The 19559-nt window shown below is 33.8% G+C and overlaps 2 pseudogenes; both read left to right on the forward strand.

Annotated features, from left to right (window-relative positions):
- Positions 1-13055: 13055 nt before the first annotated feature.
- LOC149533265 (ADP/ATP translocase 1, mitochondrial-like) lies at positions 13056-17111 on the forward strand (annotated as a pseudogene).
- Positions 17112-18080: 969 nt separating this feature from the next.
- On the forward strand, positions 18081-19244 carry LOC149533266 (ADP/ATP translocase 1, mitochondrial pseudogene; annotated as a pseudogene).
- The last annotated feature ends 315 nt before the right edge of the window (positions 19245-19559 follow it).

Genomic DNA, 19559 nt, shown 5'->3' on the forward strand with positions numbered 1-19559 from the left:
GCATGGTCAAAGGATTGCCCCTCATAGAGAAACTAGCAAGGGTGTGTGAAGGTTGCATCTTAGGAAAGCAACATAGAGAATCATTTCCAACAAGTATGTCAATGAGAGCCAAGAAACCTTTAGATATAATCCATTCAAATTTGAGTGGACCAATGCAAACAACCTCCATTGGTGGAAGTAACTACCAAGGAAAACATGGGTCTACTTTCTAAAACATAAGGATGAAATGTTTGTTTACTTTTTTCAATTTAAGGCTCTTGTTGAAAAGAAAACTGCTCATTACATCAAAGTATTGAGAACGAATAGAGGTGGTGAATACATCTCAAATAAATTTCTAAATTTTTGCAAGGTACATGGAATTCACAAGCAATTCACTATTAGATATACCCCTCAACAAGATGGAATAGTTGAAAGGAAAAATAGAACAATAATGGAAATGGCTAGAAGCATGATGAAAGCAAAATATTTTTCAAATAAGTATTGAGCTGAAGTAGTATCATGTGCAACATATGTAATGAATAAATGTCTAACCAAAAGTGTGAAAAATATGATTCCTGAAGAAGTGTGGAGTGGAAAAAAAAATTTGTTTCTCATATGAGAGTATTTGGATGTGTGACATATGCACATGTGCTAGATCAATTGAGAAGAAAATTGAATAACAAAGGAGAAAAGTATATATTTATTGTGTTAGTGTAAATAATTAATTATTATTACACTTTACTTAAGTTTACTTAAGAATATGCATAGACATATGAGTTGTCTTGGTGACAACATAGGAGTTAGCAACTTATTTGAGCACATGGTGTCTACAACATCTCTTTATGAGATACACCTATGTAAACTTATCCTCTCATCATTGCACAAACTCCTATGCTCAATGGAGGATAATCCACTCTCGGTGGACATGTACTTAGTTGTCATGTTTATCTCTTTGTTGACTCCTAGTCATATCAGTTGCCTTTATATATTAGGCACTTTTATGATGTATTCACCCAATCATCTGATATCGATTATCATTTTGATCATCACTAGTCTCTCTTGTGCTATCTATTGAGCTTCTTAATCTAGGTGTTGAATTATTGCCTTAGGAAAATTCTTACATGGTATCAGAGCTATACCAAATCCTTATATGGTATCAAAGCTAAGGGAGCTTCATTTCATAGCCATTGGAGACCATTTTTGTTTTAGCTCTCGGAGGACCACGATTCAGATTTGGAGTATTTGTAGCTATTGGGAGTGTCTAGAGCCAAAGTGGACCTCACCATTAGGTTTGAAGCATTGATTCAATGAATTTTGACTATAAATTTGCCTACCCTAGGCCATAGTAAAATTTGAGGAAAATTATTTTTGGAAACCAAAACCTGAAGGCCTGATTTGTGGAATTGGATTATCTCTTCAGATTTGTTTAATTGATTTTCAGATCTATATTTTTAATTTGTGTCTCTTTACAATTTTTTCAGATTTGCATTTTTTTCAAAATTTTTTGGCCATCGAGCCTGTAGGAGAGCTTTTTATTTTTAAGAAAATCAGGCAATCAAATCCCAGTACCTATGATTGAAATATTCTATATTCCATGGCATATTTATCGTAAATGGCAACCCACGTAGAATATTCCATAACACCGCTAACATATTCCTCCACAAATTGGTGATGAGACAAACCATTCACACTTGGTGTTCACATGTTATAACTGGTGGCTTACAATTTATTTGTTTCACCATGGCTTTGCAGTTTTAAACACAAAAAATGGTGATACACCACACATGTGGGATTAAACATTCCCCACCCACCGACGATCATTGTCCCCACTAGCCACTTCAGCTCCACCACCAGCCATCACACTTTGTCGGCCAATCACACTCTGTTGACCTCCCACTAGTGATCTCTAACTTTTGACCATTGGTGATTACAGGTTGCCACGTGTCCTCCACTCGTTAGCACCATGTGGCTTGCCCTCTGCCGATGCGACTCCACAATTGTCGCTCCCTCCACGTCAGCAGGTGACTCAACACCACATCAATGACTATTAGGCCCACATAACTTGCCAACACAACACTCCTCACCATTTTCTATGATTGCCACATCAGCATCCATGTAAGCTGTTTGGAGAAGCCACATCAGCCTGCCTGATTAGATTTTTGCTGACATCATCATTTTACTATCTTAAAATTAATGGTTGCTTGACCATTACAAGCAAGCTAAATTACACCACTAGGATGGCCATTTGGATGTCAATTTTAACATAGTATATTCTTGAGCAAACCCCTTACCATATGTAGTTTTGATTTGACATTCCAACTTTGAGAGACCATATCTCAGTCATTCGAACTCCAAATTAGGTACAATTTTTTTGATTTAGGCTAGAATTTCTTGAATTTTTTAGTGGTGCTATTATTTTTTGGTTTTGGTGCATGGATTTGTCAGAATAATCAATTTTTGGCAACTATACATGTCCAATCCTGCATTTTGCAACTTCAAATGCTCCGTACAGGCTCATCTAGACACATATTCAAGTTTCATTTTTTTGAAAGTGCTTAATTTTTCATCTACTTTCCATATTTGCAATTAGATTACAGGCTTGTGTGGAGAGAAATACCACTTTCAAAAATAGGTTCTTTTTTGCATTGTATTGCTTTGATCAAACTTCAAAATTATTTTATATCTAAGCTACATTGCTAAGTACCAAATTTGAACTTCAAGAGGAGGTTGTAAAAAGAAAAATCAAAAGTCCTCTTTTGTCCATTTTGACAAGTGGCCTATTGCAAATGCACTATAAAGTGTGTAAAGTATTCATTTGGTGGGGGGGGGGGTTCTTTAATTGAGTGAAGGGGGGGGGGGGTGTCTTATGTTTTTTTGTATCCTTTATATTGTGCTCTTTCTTTTGCAATATGGGTTCTTTTTCTAAGTTAACACTGCATAATTATGCTACTTGGAAAGAAAAGATAAAGGAACCATTAGCTGAAAAAGGTTTACTGCATTATGTAACTGGTGCAACAAAGAAACCTGATGATGATGTTGATGAGTCTCGTAAAGAAGACTGGGCATCAAACCAAGAAATGGCCCTAGGAACCTTGTTAAAGAATGTCTCAGATCTTGTCAAATATCACATCAGGAAACTTAACAATCCAATAGAAGTCTAGAATAAACTTGAAGCATTGTATGGGATAGTAGATGAAGATATAGCCTACACCATTGAGGACAATCTTCTCAAATTGGATCCTAGGAATTTCAACACCATCAAAGATTATCTTACCCAAGTAGACACATATAGGGCACAAATTAAGGTTTATGGTGAACAATCAAGGATGGAAAGTTGATCAAACATGTGATGATTCATCTTCCTTCTAAATATGCCACTTTTGTTTCTAGTTATAATACTCACAAGTTAACAATGGGTAGTGCTTTCAGTAAGCCTTCATTCGAGTCATTTTCAGGAATGTTGTTCTTAGAACATGAAAAGTTAGTGAGTATGGGAATTCTCTGGTCTTCCAAGGCCAAAGCCTTGGTAGCTAATAAAGGGAATCAAGGTGGTAAAAATTCTAACAAGAAGCAAAAGCGGTGGAAGGCTAAGCAATAAGGTGACACACAACAATCTTCCTATACACATCAATCTTCCTCCACACAAAAATCCTCTTCACAACAAGACAATTCATTTTCCAAAAATAATAAGAAGGTGACATAGGGAGGCTAGGAGTAACTAAGGCCAATAGGCACACTATGCTACCCAAACCACCATGCAAGAGTTAACTTAATGGAAGCAAACACAAAAGACAACAACACCATAGAGAGAGAGAACAATATTCTTTATTAATTTATAAAAATATCATCATACATGCCCAAATGTAAGGCCTTCTAGGTTATGACCAGATACAAATACATTCATGATCTAAGATCTAGCTTCAAATTCACACTTTCCAGTTTTGCTCCCCCAATCCTCTCTTAAAACTATTGTAGCTCTAAGCCTAAACACTCTATTTATACTAGCCAAAATGGCTTATAGATCATTCTAGAACATAGACAAGCCACAAGTTAGCTCTTAGCAAATATTAAATACCCATCATGAAAATAAACCTAACATTAAATACTTACAGAGCCACAAGTTGGTCTGCATCAATAATTAAATGTCTAGAAATTGATGTCCAAGAAAAATCGTGATATCTTCTAGCTCCAATTGAATTAGAGCTCACACTTTTAATTGTGGGTATTATTTTAGGTCCTCTACAAACTCTTAAGTTTGAAAAGGCTTATTTACTATGGATAAGTGTGCATCCATCCTGAAAGTCAAACAAAAAAAAATTGTTGCGCAGAACTGCCAGAAATTGATTCTCTGGGAGAATTGGTATATCTCCCAACTTATGAGTAATTAGAACATGCACCTTTGACAAAAGGAATTTATCTAAGCTCTCTTTAATCCTTGAAAAGTGCATCCTCTCATTTATTGTGCTAAATTAGTTACATGGTCTACAATAGGCACCCAGAAACCATAAAAACATAGTTTCAATAGCAAGGTAAAAATTGAAAACATGCAGGATAGTAGTGCAACCTAGGATGCTCCTACATTAGACAAAAAGGGTTGGAAGAAATTATTCTCCTAAATCATTGATATGTCATAACGTGAGCTGAATCCAACTCAAATTGAGAAATCCATGAAGCATCTTCCATAGGTTTGTTCTTCTACTGCACCAAATATTCATAATAATCATTGCCCCTTGTGCTCTTACCAACTCTCTGATCCAATATCTATTCAACTTCTTCAATCTACTTCTTAATATAGTCCTCTTATACAATAACTTCATCATCTAGCTCATGATACTTGTATAAATAAAAAACATTGAATATAGGAGATATATCCATGTCATTAGATAACTCAATTTCATAAGGGTTTCCATTGTCAAAATTTTCCAAGAACAAGGTCCAAACTTCTTCATCTTTAGCTTATAGTATGTTCCAATAGGAAATCTTCCTTTCTTTAGATGAACCATCACCTCATCACTAACTTGAAAATCATGATGTCTCTTAGATTGATCAACATTCTCCTTATACTTTTGATTACTTTGTTCTATCCTCAACTTCACTTCCTTATATAAAGACTCTATGGAATTAGAAAATTCTTCTCTTGTAGCATTTCTTTTTTCTTCACTAGCAATATATCTCAAATCTGATACTCCTCTAGGCTTCATTCTAGTAACAATCACAAAAGGTTTCTTCCTTGTACTCCTATTCACTTAATTATTATATGAAAATTCAGCTTGTGCAAATACCATCTCCTAATTACTTGGCTTATTCCCAACTAAATATCTCAGCAAATTACCTAGGCTTCAATTCACAACCTTTATCCATCCATCTGTCTATGGATGGAATGTGGAACTAAACTTCAACTCAGTACCCATCTTCTTCAACAAAGTCTTCCAAAAATAATCAAAAAACTTAGTGTCTCTATCAGAGATAATACTTCTTAGTAGTCCATGCAATCTCACAATCTCTTTAAAAAAAAGTTTAGCAACATGCTCAAAATCTGATGTTTTCTTACATGGTATGAAATGAGCCATCTTAGAAAATCTGTCCACTACAACAAATATAGAATCATACCCCTTCACTGTCTTAGGTAATCTAAGAACAAAATCCTTACTAATGTCACTCTAAGGTTTCTCAAGAAAAGTAATAGGTGTATACAAACCAGCATTTTGACTCACTCCTTTTGCAAGTTGACAAACTCCACAACTCTTTATAACTTTTTGAACATCCTTATATATTTATGGCCAATAATACTTCTCTTTCAACAAACTCAATGTCTTATCAATTTCAAAATGTCTAGCCAATTCACCACTATGTTTTTCCTTAATCAGATTCAACCTCATTGAACTTCTAGGAATACACAATTGAATGCTTTTGAACAAAATACCTTCTTCAATAAAATACACATCATACTTACTTATGTGATTTGTCAGATTTGGTGCTCTGCACTCTCTCCATGCCTTAGAAAAATCATGATCAACATCATACAACTCTTTCATTTCATCAAAACTAAGAACTTCAACCTTCATTTTAGTCAACAAAGAATGTTTTCTACTCAATGCATTAGCAATTCTATTAGTAATTCTACTCTTGTGCTTGATTATAAATGTAAAATTCTGCAAATACTCAACCCACTTCATATGTCTCTGATTCAATTTATGTTGACTTCCTAAGTATTGTAAAGCTTTATGATTAGTATATAACACACACTCCTTAGAAATCAAATAATGTCCCCACTTCTTCAATGCTTGAACAATAGCATAAAATTCTTGATCATACACATAATACTTCCTTTTAGCATCATTCAAATTTTCACTAAGGAAAGAAAAAGTTTTACCTTCTTGACTTAATACAGCTCCTATTTTATTACCACTCACATCACATTCAACTTGAAATACTCTATTGAAATCAGGCAAAGCCAATACAGGTAATTCAACAACCTTTTGTTTCAAAGTCTCAAAACTCTTATCAGCTCCATGTGTCCACTTGAATTCCTTTTTATCTCCCCTCATTGTCTCAATCATTGCATTACAAACAAAACTGAAATTCTTTATGAACTTCCTATAGAAACTAGCCAAACCATGAAATGATCTTACCTCACCCACATTCTCAGGTGTAGGCCATTCCAAAATTACTTTAAATTAGCTGAAATCAAAAATTCAAAATACACAATTTCCTCTTCAATTAAAAAAAACTTTTTCAGATTAATCAACAACTTTTCCTCTTTCAACCTCTGCAATACTTGTCTAATATGCTTAAGATGTTCTTCCTTGGTCTTACTAATATCAGAATGTCATCCAAATAAACAATCACAAACTTACCCAGGAATCTTTTCAGAACTTCATTCATCAACCTCATAAAGGTACTAGGTGCATTAGTCAAACTAGAAGGCATAAACAACCATTTATACAAACCATCTTTTGTCTTGAAATTAGTCTTCCATTCATCACCTTCTCCAATTCTGATTTGATGATAGCCACTTTTCAAATCAATCTTGGTAAAATACTTTGCTCCACTCAAATAATCCATTATGTCATCCATCCTTGGCATAGGAAACCTATATTTTACTATGATTTTGTTAATAGCTCTAGAATCAGTACACATTCTCCATTCTCCATTCTTTTTAGGTGCTAATACAATAGGTACAACACATGGACTCAAAATTTCTCTAGTCAAACCTTTCTACAACAACTCATGCACTCGTCTATTAAGTTCTACATTTTCTATAGGTGTCAATCTATATGGTGCTTTGTTTGAAAAACTAGCTCCAGGAATTAGATCCATACAATGACTTATGCTACTTACTAGAGGTAAACCATTTGGTATATCCTCAAAAACAATATCTTTATACTCATTCAAGAATTCAAAAATTTCTATTATCACTATGTCATTACCAACTTCTGCTGCTTGGTCATTACTACCAACATTTGGTCCTTTAGGAACTATAGCAAAACAAACTTGATTGTTCTTTACTTCCTTTTCAAATTGCTTTCCATTAACCATGCAAACTTTTATTAAGGTACAATTGACCTCATCTGGACTTTCAATCAGCAACAATATTTTTTTCTTCCCATTTACCAAAAGAGTTTATTGATTCAATCTTCCATCATGTACAACATATCTATCATATTGCCAAGGTCTACCCAACAAAATATGACAAAAATCCATGGGCATAATATCACACAAAACCTCATCAAATTAATGTCCAATTTTGAACTTCACAAGGCATTACTCACTCACCAATATCTTATGCTCATCTTTGATCCATGAAACATGATAAGGTTTGGGATGTTTTAGTCTCTGCAAATGTAACTTTATAACAAGCTCTTCTGATGCCAAATTTGTAGAACTTCCACTATCAATGATTACCTTGCAACATTTTTCATCCATCTTACATCTGGTCTTGAAAAGACTTCTTCTAAGGACAAGTTCCTCATCACTTCCCTTATTACATAAGATTCTTCTCACCATTAGATTTTCTCCAACTTCAGGTCCACTTGGTGAACTCTTAATGTCTCCTTGAATCACAACATTTCTATTATTCTACCCACTTTCAAAAGATTTACATTCAAAAGATCTATTCCTTTCTTTGCCACATCTGAAACAATTACCACGAAAACTACCTCTAGAATAAAAATTACCTCTTCCTCAGTAAGATCTAGTACCTCCTCAATATGAACTACCATCTTTCCACTTGTTCTTGTCTTTGTTATCATTCTTCCATTCAAATTTTCCTTTATCATTCACGGAACTGTCAGATCTACCACCTTCTCCATAAGATCTACCTCTACCTCTCTGGAATCTACCACCTCTACCTCTATCTTTGTTCATGCTTCTTTGTCAAGATTTCTTTAGCTTTCAAGGCATATTGATATGCTTCTTCCACAGTTTCCAACTTCACAAAATTGATTTCATCTTGATTTCTAGATCTCAATCCATTTATGTACCTTGCAATTTTCTCAACAATATCATCCACATGTCCAAATTTGATGTCCAATCTATATAATTCCTTAGTATACTCTTTCACAGTCATATCCTTTTGTCTCAAATTTTGCATCTTTCTCAACAAGATAACTTGGTAATCAATAGGAAGGAATTTATTCTTTACCTTGTTCACCATTTTCGGCCAATTTTTGATCTTCTCCTTTCTTCTCCTTTTTCTATCAGTTTGCAAATGCTCCCATCATAGTGAAACATGACCTTTAAACCTAGTAACTAAAATCTTCACCTTCTTATTATCAAGAATATTTTCATACTCAAAGAACTTCTCCATATCTAAGATCCAATCTAAGTTAGCATTAGTATCCAATTTTCCATCATATGGAACAACTTCTATAGCAGGCTTCGAATGTGCCCTAGATAATTCTCTCAATAATCTTTTCTCATCTTGATCTTCTTCAGGTTCTAGATTATGGTTTGGTGCTATTGTTTCATCATCACTTACATAATCAAGATGTGCTCCTCTCCTTTAGGTTGTCTCCACAACATCTAATTTAGCTATAATTTGTCTCAATTGATCCAATATAGCATTATCAACATTTTCTTTGCCATGAATCATCTTTACAAATAAGGTTCCTGCAAGATCGTAACCCTCTACAAGTTATAGGTCAAACACATCGATCTACAATCCTACAACCAATATCTAAAATAGGGTTATACATGATCCAATGACCACAAGGATGAATCTCAAGCTCTAATACCACCTGACGTAGGGAAGGTTGGGAGTAGATAAGGCTAAGGGCACACTTAGGTACCCAAACCACCATGCAAGAGTTAACACAATGAAAGCAAACACAAAAGAGAACAATGGCATATATATATATATATATATATATATATATATATATATATATATATATATATATATATATATATATATATATATATATATATAGAGAGAGAGAGAGAGAGAGAGAGAGAGAGAGAGAGAGAGAGAGAGAGAGAGAGATTATTTATTGATTCATAAAAATATCATCGTACATGCCCAATTGTAAGGCCTTCTGGGTTACGACCAAATAAAAATACATTCATGATCTAAGATCCAACTTCAAATGTACACTTTCCAGTTCTGCTCCCTCAATCCTCTCTTAAAAATGCTTTAGCTCTAAGCCTAAATGCTCTATTTATCCTAGCCAAAATAGCTTACAAATCATTCTATAACATAGAGAAGCCACAAGTTGGCTCTTAGCAAATATTAAATACCCATCAAGAAAATAAACCTAACATTAAATACTTGAAGAGCCACAAGTTGGCCTACATTAGCAATTAAATTTCTAAAAATTGATGTATGAGAAAAATTATGATATCTCCCAGCTCTGATTGGATTAGAACTTGTGCTTTGAATTGTGGGTATTATTTTAGGTCCTCTACAACCCCTTAAGTTCATAAAGGTTTATTCACCAAGGATAAGTGTGTATCCATCCCAAAAGTCAAGTACAAAAAATTGTCACGTAGAACTGCTAAAAATCAATACTTAAGGAGAATTTCCATATCTCCCAACTTATGAGGGATTAGAGCTTGTGAATTTGGCACAAGGAATTAATCAAGGCCCTCTTTGATCCCTAAAAATTTAATCCTATCATTTATTGTGGAAAATTAGTTACATGGTCTGCAATAGACATCTAGAAACAAAAAAAAACATAGTTTCAGCAGCAAGGTAAAAATTGAAAACATGTAGGATAGAAGTGCAACCCAAGATGCTCCTGCATTAGAAGGGGAAGAACTTTAACAAAAAGAAGAATAAAACTTGTGCCTATTGTAAGAAGAGTGGTCATGATGAACATGACTGTAAGGATAAGAAAATTGATGAGTTTTTAAGCGTAATGAGGAAACATAAACTTGATGTACCAAATGCCTATAAGGATAAGGGATCTTCAACCACTTCAAAAAGTAAGGGACAAGATTTGATAGCAAGTACAAATAATTATTAGGAATGGGTTCTTGATTCAAGAGCTACACATCATATGGGTGCTTTAAGGGAGCATTTTTCCTCTTTAAAACAATTACATGTACCTTACATCTCTGCAGGAAATAACACACAAGTGGAAGTTGAAGGAAAAGGGAATGTTGAGTTGGACAATGGAGTCTTCAAGGATGTTCTTAATGTTTCCAATCTTAAGACCAACCTTCTTTCAATTTACCAAATAAATCACTATGGATGTGGCAACAAAGTAGAGTTCCTTCCTAATTCATTTGTGGTGAAGAATCTAAAGGATGATTCTATGGTGACAATTGGCAAGGCTAATCATGATACAAGACTTTATTCTTTTTCTCATTTTGTCCACTTCCATTGCCTTGTTGACCCACTCAAATTCACAAAGTAAACTATGGCACGAGAGGTTTGGACATCTCAATTATGAATACCTTCAACTACTTAGCAACAAGTATATGGTCATAGGTCTACCTCAAGTCAAGTATTCAAAGGGTGTATGTACAGGTTGTGAAGCAAGAAAGCATCCCAAAGAGAAGTTTGACAAGGGGAAGTCTTGGAGAGCTACTATTGTTCTTGAATTTGTCCATAGTGAAGTAGCTGGCCCATTTTTGGTACCATCATTTGGAAATGCTTGCTATGCTCTCACCTTCATTGATGACTTTTCACACTACACTTGGGTCTTATTTCTTGCTCATAAGAGTGAAGTGTTTGATAAGTTTATCACCTTCAAAGCTCAACTTGAGAATAAATTAGGTAAAACCATCAAGATTCTTTGAACAGATAATGGAAGGGAATATGTGAACTCAAGGCTTATAGACTTTTGTACTCATGAGGGTATTGATCTTCAACATTCAGTTGCATACACTCCACAACAAAATGGTGTTGCTAAAAGGAAGAATAGAACTCTTAAGGAGATGATCACTTGTATGCTACACCATAAGTCTCTAGATCAAGTTTTTTGGGTAGAAGCCATGTGTTGTGCAAGTTACATCCAAAACAGAAGTCCCCATAAGGCCTTAGATGGAATTACACATTTTGAGGCTTGGTGTTGTAGAAAACCAAGTTTAAAACACTTTAAATTTTTTGGTTTTCTAGCATGGGCAAGGATACCTCCACAAAAAAGGAAGGCATTGGAATCTCAAAGTAAACCTTGTATATTTATTGGATATCCTGACCATATTAAGGCATGCAAACTCATGGATCTAGAGACACATGAAATCTTCTTTGAGAGGACTGTTCACTTTGAAGAAACTTGTCCAAGTTTGGCTCCTTCAACTCCTCCCTCCTTTGTCATGGAAGGCGATGATAGTGATGATAGTGACTTAGAAGATGACATTCCTTCAACTTTGACTTGCAGGACACCACCTTTGCAGGATCCACAAATAGCTAAGGATATTCCCTCTTCTTCTTCCACTAGACCTCATTGGGCACAACAAACACTTGATTCAATAGGTTCATTGGTGGGGAATCCTTTAGATACTAGAAGGACAAGGTCACAACACAAATCATTTCCATATTGCATCTTGCATTTAGCTTTGTGAGCTTAAGTTCATTCCCCTAAGTTGCACTTAAGGGGGGTGTTAGTATAAATAATTAATTATTATTACACTTTAATTAAGTTTACTTAGGAATATGCATAGACATATGAGTTATCTTGGTGACAACACAAGATTTAGAAACTTATTTGAGCACATGGTGTTTACAAAATCTCTTTATGAGATGCATCTATGTAAACTTATCCTCTCATCATCACACAAAATCCTATGCTCAATGGAGGATAATCCACTCTTGGTGGACATGTGCTTAGTTTTCATGTTTATCTCTTTGTTGACTCCTAGTCATATCAGTTGCCTTTATATACAAGGCACTTCTATGATGTATTCATCCAATAATCTAATATCGTTGATCATTTTGATAATCGTTAGTCTCTCTTGTGCTATCTATTGAGCTTCTTGATCTTGGTGTTAAATTATTGCCTTAGGAAAATTCTTACATGGTATCAGAGCTATACCAAATTCTTACACATTGGTCATAGTGATGAATAAAATGCATATAAGCTATAAAATCCAATCAGCAAAAAAGTTATAATCAACAGAGCTGTGCAATTTGTAGAAGATGAAGCATGGGATGGAACCTTGGATAAGACAATTAATATAGCAGCCAACATACCACAAGAGGAAGATGAAGATTTTGCATCAGAACGTACTTAAAATGTGATTTCACCTACACCCATTCAAGGTTAGTAATTGGGTCGAAGGACACCATCATCAAGCATTAGGCTAGCCCCACACTCACAAGCAAATACACCATCAAATATGCAACAAACACCATATTCAATTAGGACTCTTATTGCTGATCCATCAAGTCCATAATCTACAAATTCAAGTGACATGTCAAATCCCACACTAGAAAGCTGAAGGAGACAAAAAATTAGAAGTTTGAGAGATATTTATGAGCAAGATAATGCTGAAAGTAGTGCAGATCAGACTTCTCTTTTTTCTTTATATTCATATGTTGATGATCCAATTCACTATGAAGAAGCAATTAAATAAGAAAAATGGATTCAAGCAACGGATGAAGAAATTGATGCTATAGAAAAGAACTAAACATGGGAACTAGTGAGTATTCCACAAGGAAAAATGTGATTGGAGTAAAGTGGGTTCACAAGACAAAGTTGATTGCAAATGGTAATGTTGAAAAACACAAAGTAAGGCTTGTAGCAAAAGGTTATTTATAATAGCCTAGTGTAGACTACAATGAGACATTTGCACTAGCAGCTCATTTAGACACCATGAGGACTATATTAGCCATAGCAGCTCAAAACAAGTGGGTAGTTTATCAAATGGATGCAAAATCAACATTTCTCAATGGCTTCTTGAAAGCAGAGGTTTATGTGGAGCAGCCACCTGGGTATGAGATTATGGGTCATGAAAACAAGGTGTATAGACTCAAGAAGGCACTCTACGAACTCAAACAAGCACCAAGAGTGTGGTATAGTGAAATTGATTCTTATCTTTTACAAAATGGCTTCAATAGGTGCAATAGTGAGCCTACCTTATATACCAAGTTGAATGAGAAAGGTGAGATCTTAATTGTTTGTTTATATGTTGATGACTTGATTATCACATGTGATTTACCAATTGATATGTTTAAATCAGCTATGAAACAAGAATTTGAGATGACTGATTTGGGTTTAATGAAGTACTTTCTTGGAATTGAAGTGAAGCAAAATGAAAATGGTATATTCATTTCTCAAGCAAAGTATGCTAATGATATTTTGAGGAGGTTTAGTATGTTGAAATGAAAATCAACACCAACACCAATTGTCATGGGTATAAAGGCCAAGATGAAAAAGGATCTAATGTAAATCCATCTTTGTATAAAAAACTTGTTGGGAGTCTCATGTATCTAATAGGCACAAGGCCAGATATAATATATGAAGTTAGTCTCATTTCAAGATTCATGAATTCTCCAAAAGTTTCTCATTGGCAAGAAGGCAAAAGAATTTTGAAATATATTAGTAGAACAAGAAATTATGGAATATTTTATTCGAGATCAAAAAATTTTAAGCTTATAGGATATACTAATAGTGATTGTGCAGATGCATTGATGATAGGAAAATTACTTCAGGTTATGCTTTTCATTTTGGATCAAGTGCAGTATCATGGGCTTCATTGAAACAACAAATTGTCACTCTTTCATCAACTGAAGTAGAGTATGTAGCAGCCACAAGTGCAGCATGTCAAGCGATTTGGATGAGAAGAGTGTTGAAAGAGCTTAAACAAGAACAAGAAGATGCAACAAAGATATCTTGTGATAACAATTCAGTTATAGCATTATCAAAGAATCTAGTTTTTCACAAAAGAAGTAAACACATTGAGATGAGGTATCATTTCATTAGGGAGCTCATCACAAATGGTGAAATTGTTTTGGAGCATTGTAGATCAGATGACCAATATGCTGACATCAATGGAATTGGACCAATTTTAATCATATTATGGCACGATGAAATTGAACCACCATCTTCCTACTTATAAAGTAGGTGCTCTTCCATTGAGCTAGTACCCTTTAAAGAATAATGCAAAAAATTGACAAAGTTGTCTTCCCAACATTAGATCTACCATGATCATAGTCACTGTAACATGATATATTCTTCTCAAAGAACAAAATTTTTAGTTATTATGAAAAATAATAATCTAATCTTTATCAATAACAATTCAACAATTTTAAATTCTTTTGTTCAATCATTTTCAAATTATATTTCATGTTAATTACACTTCTCTAAATTATTGTAGTGATAGACTCTTATAAAACATAACTTGGAGCACTTTGACCATGCACAAGTATTGTTTCTTGTGCTTTAACCACACGCAAGTATAAAATAGAGGAAAAAATCAAAGAGGATAAAAATATCTCTAATAAACAAGGACAATAATGAATTCTCTATAAAAGATAATTTACATATTCCAAAATATTCGCTAATAAAAGATTATGTCACGCTACTTAAGGCATGACCATGTAACAAATTAGTATAGATTAGGACTAGATCACATATCAATGTGGTCCAATGTGGAATCAAAGCATAAGACATGAACCCAAACTAAAATAGGTGGATGTCTCAAAAGAAGTCTCTCTTTAAGAAAATGTCTCAAAAAATCCCCTCTTTAATGTAGCAACATGCAAATTATAGATAGAAATTATTAAATATACAAAAATAAATAAATAAAATAAAAATGATATTAAAAAATTACATAAAGTTTAGGTCCAAAAGAATGAAACCTTATATTGTAAAAGAAAATTGCAAAATATCTAAAAGTAAAGTAATTTGAGACTCAAGAAATTGTTATTTTAATAAACATACAATTTATGTTAAAAAAATTGCTAACTTTTTTCATATTACAAAATCAATCAAATAATTAATAAGAATTTCAACAAAATATAAACACCTTAAGTTTAAAAACCAAAACCTATCTTCACAAATTACAATATTTTACCATATTTTAAAATTAAACAACTATTTAATAGTATGTTGTTGTGAACACTAAACATAATGAAAATTAAAAATGTGAAACTATGGTGTTTTTCCAAACTACACATTAAATATGAAAATAGGAAATTTTATAGAAACTTCCTATTAGATATACTAAATTTTGATCCTACATGCACAATATTTTAAACTTGTGTATTTTTTATGACCACTATATTTATATCTGCTGTGGTGACCTTTTTCGGCACTGATGAAGAAACTTGACATCAGACATTGAATTCTAGTAGATATCTTCACACTTAAGAATCATATTAGCTAATTAGTATTATTATTAAATAATTCAATATTTATTAAATAGTGGTTCTCACTATTTACTAAATACAAAATTTTTAGATGTGGTTATTCTGTTTGTTACAGTTTGGATAATTGCAATGTACTTATATAATCTATATGCCACAATATGCGTGATCCATAAGGATTTGAAGAAGACTAAGAATGACTAGTTTGTAGATTGTATTTTGCATGTTTCTCTCCTCCTTTCATGCACGGTTTGGTGTAGGCTCTTCACTACAACATTGATATCAGATTGCAATTTAGAGCAACACTAGTTTCCATTGGTTGTGTAGAATTTATCGGGCCAAACATTCCTTGGTTCAAGACCTTCACCAAACTAGTAGGTTAGCCAAAATTCCTTACTCTGTCCTCGGGTATAGCTATCAACCCCTTTGTTGGGTTATGGTGGTTCACAGAGTGCACTTTTACATGCATCTAAATGGAGAAATTTGACTATGGCAACTCCAAACCTTTAATCCGTATATGTTCCAACACCTTCAGAAAAAGGTGTGAGAGGTTTCATGGTTCAATTTTTGATGGGTGTCTCTATTGCTGTATCCAAAATGGTAGTTGCCCCTGTTGAATGAGTCAATTTGTTGATTAAGAATTGGGATGAAATGGTGAAGTTTGGTCATCTCTCAGAGCTATACAAAGGCATTGGAGATTGTTTTGGTTGAACAATCAAGGATGACAGTATCATTCCTTTATGGAGAGGAAATACTATCAATTTCATTCACTATTTCCCCACTCAGGCGCAGAAATTTTCCTTTAAGGATTACTTAAAGGATCTGTTCAATTTTAAGAAAGACAAAGATGGCTACTAGAAATGGTTTGTCAGAAATCTTGCTTCTAGTGGTGTAGCTGGTGCATCATCTCTTCTTTTTGTTTATTCTTTGGATTATGCTCAAACAAGGCTAGCTAATGATGCCAAGGCTACAAAGAAAGAAGGAGAGAGATTATTCAACGGACTCATTGATGTATATTGTAAAACTCTAAAGATAGATGGTGTTGCTGGTCTTTACCATGGATTCAACATCTCATGTGTGGAGATTATTGTGTACCGTGGTATATACTTGGAATGTACAATTCCCTAAAGCCACTTTTTTTGGTTGGAGATCTTCAGAATAACTTCCTTGCAAGTTTTCTTCTTGATTGGGCTATTACAATTGGTAGAGTTCTTCGGATGCTTTTCAACATATTTTGAAGAAGAAAGGTGCCAAGTCTCTATTCAAGGGTGTTGGTGCAAATATTCTGTGAGTTGTAGCTAGTGCTGAACTCTTGGTTGGATATGACTAGCTTCAATTAATTCTTCTTGCAAAAGAGTATGGGTTTGATGGAGGCTAATATTATGATGGTGATGAAAAATTATTTAGACATTGTTTTTTGGTGGTTTGAACCACTTTTCTAGTTCCTTATAATAAAACCATTTTGGTAAACTAATTACAATTTCTAGTACACTAGGAGCTAGTGCAAGTTCACTTGAGTTTGCCATCTGGAATTTGTAGATGGGTATTTGATCTCTTGTTAGGCACAATATTTTCTTATTTGATATTCTAAGAAAAATAATTCCTTTTATTTTTCCATAAAAAAGAATGATCAGTTTGAAATATCCTAGTAGAGGTGAACTGCAAAGAAATCTCAGGTTTGTCTACAAGATGAACAAAACTATTGTAGCAAAGGTGAAACCTCTGGTGCTTTTGAAATGTATCTTCTCAAATTATAATATTTTACCATATTTTAAAATTAAACAACTATTTAATAGTACGTTATTGTGAACACTAAACATAATAAATATTAAAAATGTGAAACTGTGGTGTTTTTCCAAACTACACATTAAATATGAAAGTAGGAAATTTTATAGAAACTTCTTATTAGATATATTAAATTTTGATCCTACATGCACAATATTTTAAACTTATGTATTTTTTATGACCACTATATTTATATCCACTACGGTGACCTTTTTTCGGCACTGATGAAGAAACTCGATGTTAGACATTGAATTCTAGTAGGTATCTTCACACTTAAGAAGCATATTAGCTAATTATTATTATTAAATCATTCAAAATTTATTAAATAGTGGTTCTCACTATTTACTAAATACTAAATTTTTAGATGTGGTTATTCTGTTTGTTACAGTTTGGATAATTCTAATGTACTTATATAATCTATATATCACAATGTGTGTGATCCATAAGGATCTAAAGAAGACTAAGAATGACCAGTTTGGAGATTTTATTTTGCATGTTTCTCTTCTCCTTTCATGAATGATTTGGCATATGCTCTTCACTACAAAATTGATATCAGATTGCAATGTTAGAGAAACACTAGTTTCCATGAGCTGTACAGAATTTATTTGGTCAAACATTCCTTGGCTCAAGACCTTGACCAAACTAGTAGGTTAGCCAGAATTCCTTACTCTGTCCTTAGGTATAGCTATCAGCCTCTTTGCAGAGTTATGGTGGTTCACAAGTTACACTTTTGCATGCATCTAAATGGAGAAATTTGACTATGGAAACTCCAAACCTTTAATCTATTTATGTTTGATCATCTTTAGAAAAAGGTGTGAAAGGTTTCATGGTTGATTTTTTGATGGGTGTCTCTACTACTATATCCAAAATGGCAGCTGCCCCTGTTGAATGAGTCAATTTGTTGATTAAGAATTGGGATGAAATGGTGAAGTCTGGTCATCTCTCAGAGTTATACAAAGGCATCGGAGATTTTTTTGGTTGAACAATCAAGGATGAATGTATCAATTCTTTATGGAGAGGAAATATTGCCAATGTCATTCACTATTTCCCCACTCTGGCACTCAACTTTTCCTATAAGGATTACTTAAAGGATCTATTCAGTTTCAAGAAGACAAGGATGACTACTAGAGATGGTTCAAGCAAGAAATATTTCTTCTGGTGGTGTGGCTGGTGCATCATCTCTTCTTTTTGTTTATTCTTTGGATTATGCTCAAACAATGCTGACTAATGTTGCCAAGGCTCGAAAGAAAGAAGGAGAGAGACAATTCAATGGACTTGTTGATTTATACTGTAAAACTCTAAAGATAGATGGTATTGCCAGTCTTTACCATGGATTCAACATCTCATGTGTGGAGATTATTATGTAATGTGGTATATGCTTGGAATGTACAATTCTCTAAAGCCAGTTGTTTTGGTTGGGGATCTTCAAAATAACTTCCTTGCAAGTTTTCTTCTTGATTGGGGTATTACAAGTGGTGCTAGTCTTGCTTCGTATCCTATCAACACTGTACGTAGAAGAATGATGATGACATCTAGTGAGGTGGTGAAATATAAGAGTTCTTCGGATGCTTTTCAACATATTTTGAATAAGAAAGGTGCCAAGTCTCTATTCAAGGGTGTTGGTGCAAATATTCTATGAGGTGTAGCTAGTACTGGAGTCTTGGCTGGATACCACCAGCTTCAATTAATTGTTCTTGCAAAAAAGTATGGCTCTGATGGAGGCTAATATTATGATGGTGATGAAAAATTATTCAGATATTTTTTTTTGGTGGTTTGAACCACTTTTTTGGTTCCTTATAATAAAACCATTTTGCTAAACTAATTCCAATTTCTAGTACACTAGGAGCCAAAGTAAGTTCACTTGAGTTTGCCATCTGGAATTTGTAGATGGGAATTTGATCTCTTGTTAGGCACAATATTTTCTTATTTGATATTCTGAGAAAAATAATTCCTTTTATTTTGCCAAAAAAAAGAATGATCAGTTTGAAATATCCTAGTAGCGGTCAACTGCAAAGAAATCTTAGGTTTGTCTACAAGATGA

This window comes from Cupressus sempervirens, chromosome 10 (assembly GCF_028749045.1).
Source record: "Cupressus sempervirens isolate cs-2001-9-10 chromosome 10, ASM2874904v1, whole genome shotgun sequence".
Classification (NCBI taxonomy): Eukaryota; Viridiplantae; Streptophyta; class Pinopsida; order Cupressales; family Cupressaceae; genus Cupressus; species Cupressus sempervirens.